Raw genomic sequence first — 8713 nt, forward strand, 5'->3', positions numbered from 1 at the left:
ATTTATTTTATTATTTTTGTGTGAGTGTACTGTCAAATCAGATCTGACTGGTACAGGAGGAGATTGTCCCTCCTTCCCCAGCAGAGCATCTGGTGGATTCAAACCATGGCGCCTCTGGGATTGTAGTTGCAGCTCCTTACCACTAGGCCACCAGAGCTCCCCTATTGTTCTTAGGTGCTGTCAAATTGAGTATAACTCAAAGCAACACTATAAACAACAAATCTGAACTCTGTCCTATTCTGGGACATCCTTATCATCTCTGACACATCAGAGCCCATTGCAGAAGTCACTGCATCAATCTGGTGGAAAGTCTTCCACTCTTTTGCAGACCCTCTACCTTTCCAAGCATGATGTCCCACTCAGAGGAATAAACTCTCCTAAAAACATGCCCAAAGTATGTGAGACAAAGCTTTATCATCTTTGTCTCCAAGGAGCACTTTGGCTATAGTTTCTTCAAGACATACCTGTTTGTTCTTTAAGCAGGCCATAGGATATTTAGTACTCTTCTCCAACTCCACACCTCAAAACATAAGCACTGCACCACCAGGCACACATACGAGGCATCTGGAAATACCATGGGTTGGTTCTGATAGACCTTAGCCTTTAAAGTGACATCCTTGCCCTTTCGTATCTGTCCATTGTAATAGGTCCTTTAATTTCTTGACTGCTGTTGCCATGAGTTTTGATTGTGGACCCAAGTTAAAATAAAAATAGTTGACAATCTTTTTTTTACCTATCATGATGTTAATTTTTGGTCCAATGTGAAGACTTTGGGTATTTTCTGATCTTTGTCAGCAAGGCTATCTACATATCACAGTGACTCTTCTCCAGTCTTGATGCTGCATTCTTCATAATATGCAGCTTCTTAGATTATTTGCTCAGAATACAGATAAAATAAGCATGGTGACAGGATACAACAGTGACACACACATTTCCTGATTTTAAACGATGCAATTTCCCCTTGTTTTGTTCAGCTGACTGCTGCTTGATGTACAGGTTTAAATGCCATGTTATTTTGGTTCTGGTAAATTTGCCTTATCTTGAGCTTAAGTATGAATTGGCTTATAAGCAACTGACAACTTCTTCCAGAGCCAGCGCTGGCCACCTTCTAACTAATGATACAGTCCTCCATCATCTCCTTCCATGGAAACACTTGATTTGATTCCTGAGTATTCCATTTATGGTGGATTTTTGGTCACGAGTCAACGTTCACAGATCATATTGAGGGTTTTTTTTCATTCAACTGGCCATTTTGAATCAGACAAACCATGATTATTTATTTGTAAACGTTTTACAGTATTAATTTCAATTAATGTAACTACAATGCCTAAACATTTTTTTCTATATTGCCATCCCCTTCACTCACCTTACCTATGAGTATTCCCCTTTCCCTCCCTTTGCTGTTCATTGTCCAATATTGTTCCTATCTGTATGTAAACTTTCCCTTTGCTTTTTACACTAGTGGTCTTGTATCTTGTTTCTTTGTGACTGATTTATGCCACTCAGCATAATTTGCTCTAGACTCATCCATGTTTATGGTTTTTCAAGTTATTTGTAATGAGTCATTGCTGTTGTTGTTGCTATGTGACATCTGAGTCACCTGTGACTTATAGTGACACTATGTACAACAGCTCTGAGCCTGCCCTGTCCTGAGACAGTCTCACTGACTCCAACACACCTACCCACATTGTCCTAGTTACTGTGTCAATCCATCTCATCCAGGGTCTTCCTCTCCTGTACTGTCCCTCCACCCTTTCGAGAATGATGTCTGTCCTTCTCCAAGGATCAGTCCCTTCTGGCGCCCAAAGTATGTAAGACGGAGCTTCAAAATCCTAGACTCCAAGAAGAAACTTGGTTTCACTCTCTCCAAATCAGACCTTTTTGTTTTCTTGGCGTCCCATGGTATGTTCAAGACTCTTCAGCACCACAACTCAAAGGCATCAATTCTTTTGTCATCTTTAGTCATTGTCAAGTTCTCTGATGCATAGCAAGTAATTGCAAAGACCATGAGCTGGATCGAGCACCCCTTGTCTCTAGACTGGTAACTTTGCTTCTCAGTACTCTGGAGAGGTCCCTGACAGCAGATTTACCTAATACAATTCATCTTTTGATTTCCTGACTGCTGGTGCCAAGACTGTTGATTGTGGAGCCAAGCAAGCTGTTAACCTCAATCTCTTCTCCATCCATTATGGTGTTGCTAATTGGCCCATTGGTGAGAATCTCTGTCTTCTTGATGTTGAACTTCAATCCATATTGAAGACTACAGTCCTTGGCTAAAGGATAAATAGGTCATTGGTAGTAAAAAATTCTGTCCTGTGTTCTCCAGCCTCATTTTTATTTCCAAGGCCTACTACCAAACCTTCATTTCCAAAATTTGCATTCTAATTACCCTGATTGCATTTCAAACTGTAAAAGCTGGGGGAAATTCTCAATTTCTTGATCTTTTCCATTAGTGGTCGATACATAAATTTGAATACTCACACAAATAGATCTTCCTTGAATATGTATAGCTATTTCCCTGTTAGTGACAGTGTTTTATTTCAGGATATATTTTGAAGTGTTCTTTTAGATAATGAATGTGACACCATCCTTCCTCAATCTGTCATTCCCAGAGTAATTGCCTTATTCAAAAGGACTCATGACCAGTATCAGTCCATTTCAGCTCACTGTTGCAGAAAGAGAGCTCTGGTGGCCTCGTGGTAAGAAGCCACACTGCAATCCAGAAGGCACGTGGTTCAAATCCACCAGTTGTTCTGCAGAAAAAGGATGGGTAATCTCATCTCATGCAATTTACTGCCTTTGAAAACACACTGGAGGGCCAGCTCTGAATTGGTTCTGACTCAACGGTACTTGATAATATATATAAATGCCTAGGATGTTAATCTTTGTGTTCCATTTCATTTTCCTACACTTTCATACTTTCTATGGTCCAATTATTAATGGATGTTTGCTGATTTCCCTTATTTTGAGTAGTGCCACATCAGCAAAGTCCTGTAGTGGCTGAAAGCTTTGCTTTATCCGTACGGTTGAGGTGTTCCTTGAGGCGGCAGCTCTTCACCAGGCGTATGCTGTGTCTCTAACTGAAGGGCCTCATTTTCAGGCACTAGATCAAGTTTCACTGCTATTCACAGTACTCTCAAAGGCTCATTATTTCAGGAGTGCATGGCTAGGCCTGATTCCTAGTTTTAGTCTGGACACCCAATGAAACACATCCACAGTGGGTGATGCTGTTATTTGAAGCATCATGGGCATAGCTTCCAGCATCACAACAATATGAAATCCACCAGTGTAACAAACTGATGGAACCAATCTGTTGTTAGGTTCTGTAAAGTGTGACATAGTGACCTTATGAACAACGGATCTGAACTCTGCTCTATCCTATGTGATGCCCACCATATCTGACACACTTCAGCCCATTGTTGCATTATGTCAATCCATCTGATTTCTGAGTGAGGGTCTTCCTCTCTTACTGACCATCTTTCCAAGCATGCTGTTCCTCTCCAAAGAAAAGTCTTACCTAGCAACATGCCAAAGTATGTGAGATGACCTTTGTCACCTTTGCCTCCAAACAGCACTCTGGTTGCACTTTGTTCTTTTGGCAATCCATGGGTTGTTCAGTAGTATTCTCCAACATCACAGCTCAAAGGCATCAATTCTTCTGTCATCCTTATTCACTGTCTAGCTTTCAGATACAAAGGACTGAAAAGACATGGTCTGAATCAGATGCACCTTAGTCTTCAAACTGACATCATTGCTCCTCAGTAATTTGGAACAGTGTCTGCCTACAGACTTTCCCAGTGCAATCAATGTCTCCTGATCTCCTGACTGCTGGTACCAAGGGTGCTGACTGTGGACCCAAGTAAGATGAAGTTGTAGACAATTTAAATCTTCCAAGTAACTGCTTTTTCTGCCCAGACTGAGTAGTATAGAGAAGAGAATAGTGCTAAGAAATCTGTAAGAGTTCTGAATTGGCTGTGGCTTATATATGTCCATACAGTGAACACTGGCTTGTTTATGACGTTTCCTTCAAGGAGTCTAAACTTACTTCCTCGGCTTACTTCTTTTCATGCTTTTCCTCAGGGGAAAGGAGAGTTATTTGGTTGGTACATTTGGGGAAAATGAACATGTTAAAATCAGCTCCTCTTTAAGGGGAGACTGACCACAGAGCAATGGAATTCTCTGCTCCATACTGTCCAGTCTATAGGCAGATGGAGAGGCTACCTGGGCCCAACATCACACAGCATTAGTGGTTTTGTTCTCCTTGATGTGTACTTAAATATACACTTTCAAAACTGAGATTAGTTTCTATTTAACATTATAGTGTGAACATTTCCTATTACTATTCTTCAAAATGTGTGTGTGTGTGTGTGTGTGTGTGTGTGTGTGAACAGCTCCTTTGAATCAGAATCAACGTATAGCTGACCCTCCAGCAGGTTTCAGAGGCTGTAAATCGCCAGGAGATTGTCTTTCTTTCTCCCAAGGAGCTGCTGGGAGATTAAAACTGCATGCGTTTGGGTTGGCAGTGCTAAGCCACAAGAGCTCCATTTATTCAGCCCTGGTTATGGTGGATATGCCACATTTGGATGGTTCTGAATTTTTCATTATTATAAATCACTTTTACTTTAATAAAAGACCTTATACATAACTCACAGTATAACTGATCAAGATGAATTTCTAGGTGTGAAATTACTGAACTGAAGAATCCACTGATGTTAATTCCTCTACTCCCAGGTGTAAAGCTCTAACACATAGGCTGTAGTGGAGGTCAAATTATCTTGAGTAATGCTCAAAAAGAAAAACTGAAGATTATAGTGATGTCCTCAGTCAATCAATTTAATAAAGAAAATGATCAGATGGTCAAGAGTTAGTAAGCAAAATAGGACAGAAAGTGAGGTGGAAGGAGAAATCAAAGGGGAAGCTAGGAGAGAGCTGTGGCTAATTCTGTTCTGTGGGGAAGAGAGCTACTGAAAATGAGTACTATGGAAACCATAACCAACTCCTCCCTCTGGGATCTCTCTCTCAGGACTTTCCTTTCTGGGCTTTTAAGAAATTTATAGTTACTGCTGTGATGGTTACATACGCCATGTCATAAAATGGCAAGCACACAAACTCGGAAATGGGTTTTCTCTTCTACACTCTCACTTCCTCAGTGACAAGGGTACTTAGAACAGTCTATCTTTACAGGGAATCTTCTCCCTGAAATAATAAGGTGTTCCAAGTGGGAAAAGGAGTTCTGATGTCTTAGTAGTAAGTTGTGCTGCCAACCCCAAGGAAGGCAGTTCTAATCCACTAGCTGCTCTGTAGGAGAAAAACGGGCAATCTCCTGTGCGATTTATTGCCCCTGGAAACCCACTAAAGGTCAGCTATGATTTGATTCCTACTCAATGATCACTACCACTAAGTGGGAGAAAACACCATAAGTGCCTCAGGATGAGCTTTAACCCCTTTTGCTTCACTTCCATTGCAACCCTAGTTCACAGGCTCACTGTCTTACACAGCGCCTACTCAGAACCTCACTCAAACCTCCTGACCTGGCAAGATCTCTAGACCTTCTGTTAACCTCTCTCTGGCCTAATTCTGTGTCTCAGTTCCAGCTCTGCTGAACATTTCTACTCCTCTTTTTATCAGTTTTATAAACCTTCTCTAAAGGGTCAGCAATATTTTAGGCTTTGAAGAGTATATAGCTATTCAATCTGTTACTGTAACACAAAGGCAGTCATATCTAATACACAAATAAATAAGCAAACATGTGTTCCAAGGAAAACTTTATTTACAAGTGCAGGAGGCCACATCTGGCCACAGGTTGTAGTTTGCCAGCAGAACTGTACATCACTGCTCCCCAAGTATGGTCCCCAGATGAGCAGTATCACCATCAATTAGGAACTGGTTAAAAATGCAAATTTTTCTGGCCTCACCTCACACCCACTGAACTGGTTTTATATAGGCTGGTGGTGAGGGCTAGGCATGTGTTTTAACAAGCTCTCTGGATGATTCGAAAGTGGCAAAAGTCTGAAAACCACTGCACAATGGCACAGGTGCCTAAGTAGATCTTGTAATAAGAGACAAAGGCTCCTAGTCAAAATGTCTATTCGAATTCAAACATAGTTCCACACACTCTACACCCCTGAACATTCAAAGTTCAAGATCTGCAACTCTTGATCATCAAATAGGATTCCTAAGTTACCAGTTTAGCATGTGGAGGGTCTCTTAGGGCCAGAGACCACTTAACGTAGGAATCAATCATTTCTTTTCACATTTAATATGCCACTGGCAAATAATTAAGGGCAAAACAAATAATTAAGGGCAAAACTGGATAGCATCCAATGCAGTCAAAAATCTTTACAAGTGATCTGATTCCAGCTGCCAGGCCTCCTGGGCCTGAAAGTGATCACCCATGAACTTGATACTCTGTCCTAACATCCCTAAGGCCCAGCCACATGGTCACATGTAATTACTGAATAAAGTGAAATTAACCTGCCTACATTCACACCTGAATTACTGAATCAACACAAAATTAGGCTCTTCAATTCTGAAGTGTCAAATTAATTTAAAAGCTTAGCACAAGAAAGGGGAAAAGTATTAACCCATAGCAATCCCCTTCCCATCTAATTCTTGCCATAAACCTAACCTCAGCAGGTATGTAACCATGAAATGTATGTATTAAGGCCATACTGTAGCAGTTTTCTTATACCTCTATCTCTGAATTTGATTCTGATCTAACATCACCTGAATGAACAGAACGGCCCCCAGTAACACAGACATTCCCCTTTCCTTACTCATCCCCTTATCCCACTGACACAGCCATTCTCTTCCTACTAGCACGGCTTAATCCTCTACCCCCTGACGTAGTGGAATTCCTATGTGCAGTCCCAGTCAGAGGGGTCCCCAATCACACTTAAAACTGTTTATAAAATTCTTTTAGTAAGATACAGATTTAATAAGACCCAGTGTCACCAAATAGAACTAGATGGTATCTTCTCCTAATCCCCTTTTCTTTCTGTTTTACTTATATTCTAGTAGTGGTGATTCACACCTACAAAGACAATGTTAAGAAAAATAAAATTTATCTTCAGAAATCTTCACCTAGTATCAGAAAGTTCCTATATAAGAGCATGTAGTTTGATAAGGTAAAGGATGCTGTAAAGTTAAGATAGTTTTTGATGGAAAAGTAATGAGGATTATACTGAATTTTTTCAGAATGAAAATGTGTCTAGTTGTTTTTAAAACAACTCATTTGGAAACTGAACAAACAACCTGAATAGGCATATGAGAAAATTATACATGATCAATAAACATAAAAAATGGAAACGCAAATTTAACCAAGGTACAACTTCTCACCTATAAAACTAGTAAAGGTTTAAAAAAAAATCTGGTAAAGATTCTAAAGCTTTTTAACCTTCAGTGTTACTAAAAATACAAGGAACAGGCAACTTGTAAGCACTACTAGTAGAAATACAGAATAGAAATTTTTCCTCCTTGTCACCTGCCTGTGCCCTAAGACTCCGCAGTCTCACTTCTCTAAGTCTATGTTATAGAACTACACTGTCCAATATGGCGGTCATGTGCCACATGTGGAGATTTAAATTGAATTTCATTTAAAATTCAGGTCTTCAGCTGGACTAGTCAAATTTCTGTTGTTCACCAGTAAAATGTGACTAGGAGCTACTACTACACTGGTTAGTGTACATGTAGATCATTTCCATCATCACACAAAGTTCCAGCAAGCACTGGTGCTATGGACATGCTAATAGATAAGGACAAAAGGGACAATATACTCAGTGCAGTACTGCAAATAAAGCACAAAATTGAAGCTAGAAAAAGGTAAGAAATTAATAAATTAGATCATATTTATACTAAAATACACAATAAAAATGAAAGCGACTTAAAGGAACTCAGAAAAAGGACTCTTAAAATATTAAATTTGAATTTATATTGCGGAATAAGATAGGCCCTTATAAAATTACATATACAAAAATAGTTATTTATAAACTCTCTAGAGACAATGAAGTATCTACCAAGATATATACCAAACTGCAAGTAAGAGGAAAAAGTGGGACTGGAGAGGAGGATGGGGAATTTTCACTTTTATAATTTAATAAATAAATTTTAAAAAAGAAATTTATACTTCTGACTGCTTTCTTGGTAACCAGCATATGTAACTTCTGTATTTATCAAATCTCCTTTTTCAAATTTCAAGTGAAAAAGATAACTTACAGAACAGCCCTGAAAATATAATATAAATAAATTTCTCTTTAAACTGGTACTTTCATTCTCTAGTTTTATTTTTTTTAAATCTAGTAATCAAAAATACTTTTCTGAGGTCTTGAAAGAACCACAGATCTGTCTCCCTCTAGGTCTGGCCCCAGGCTACACATATCTATTTCCTACAGCATTTGCCGACTCTGCTATTCCCTTTGCCCTTTTTTGCCCACCCACACTTTCCCAAGAGTATGTTTGTGCTTCTTAAAAAACTACCAACTGATACTTCCCTATCACACAATAATACAAGCAAGGGCCTCAACTGTTTTACCCCCTTGCGTATGTACATGAGAACAATAAACAAAGCAGGTAAACAGAAGTGGAAGAGACAGGTAAACAGCAGGAGGAGAACAAATACATTATTTTGACTCCCCGATTACTCAAATGTACCATTTCTATATACAAATCCCAACCACTGAGTTCTTTTTCGAAATAAACTAGAACACATCAAATA

Source organism: Elephantulus edwardii, unplaced genomic scaffold (genome assembly GCF_000299155.1).
Source record: "Elephantulus edwardii isolate Elephantulus edwardi_28Jun2011 unplaced genomic scaffold, EleEdw1.0 scaffold00195, whole genome shotgun sequence".
Taxonomy (NCBI): domain Eukaryota; kingdom Metazoa; phylum Chordata; class Mammalia; order Macroscelidea; family Macroscelididae; genus Elephantulus; species Elephantulus edwardii.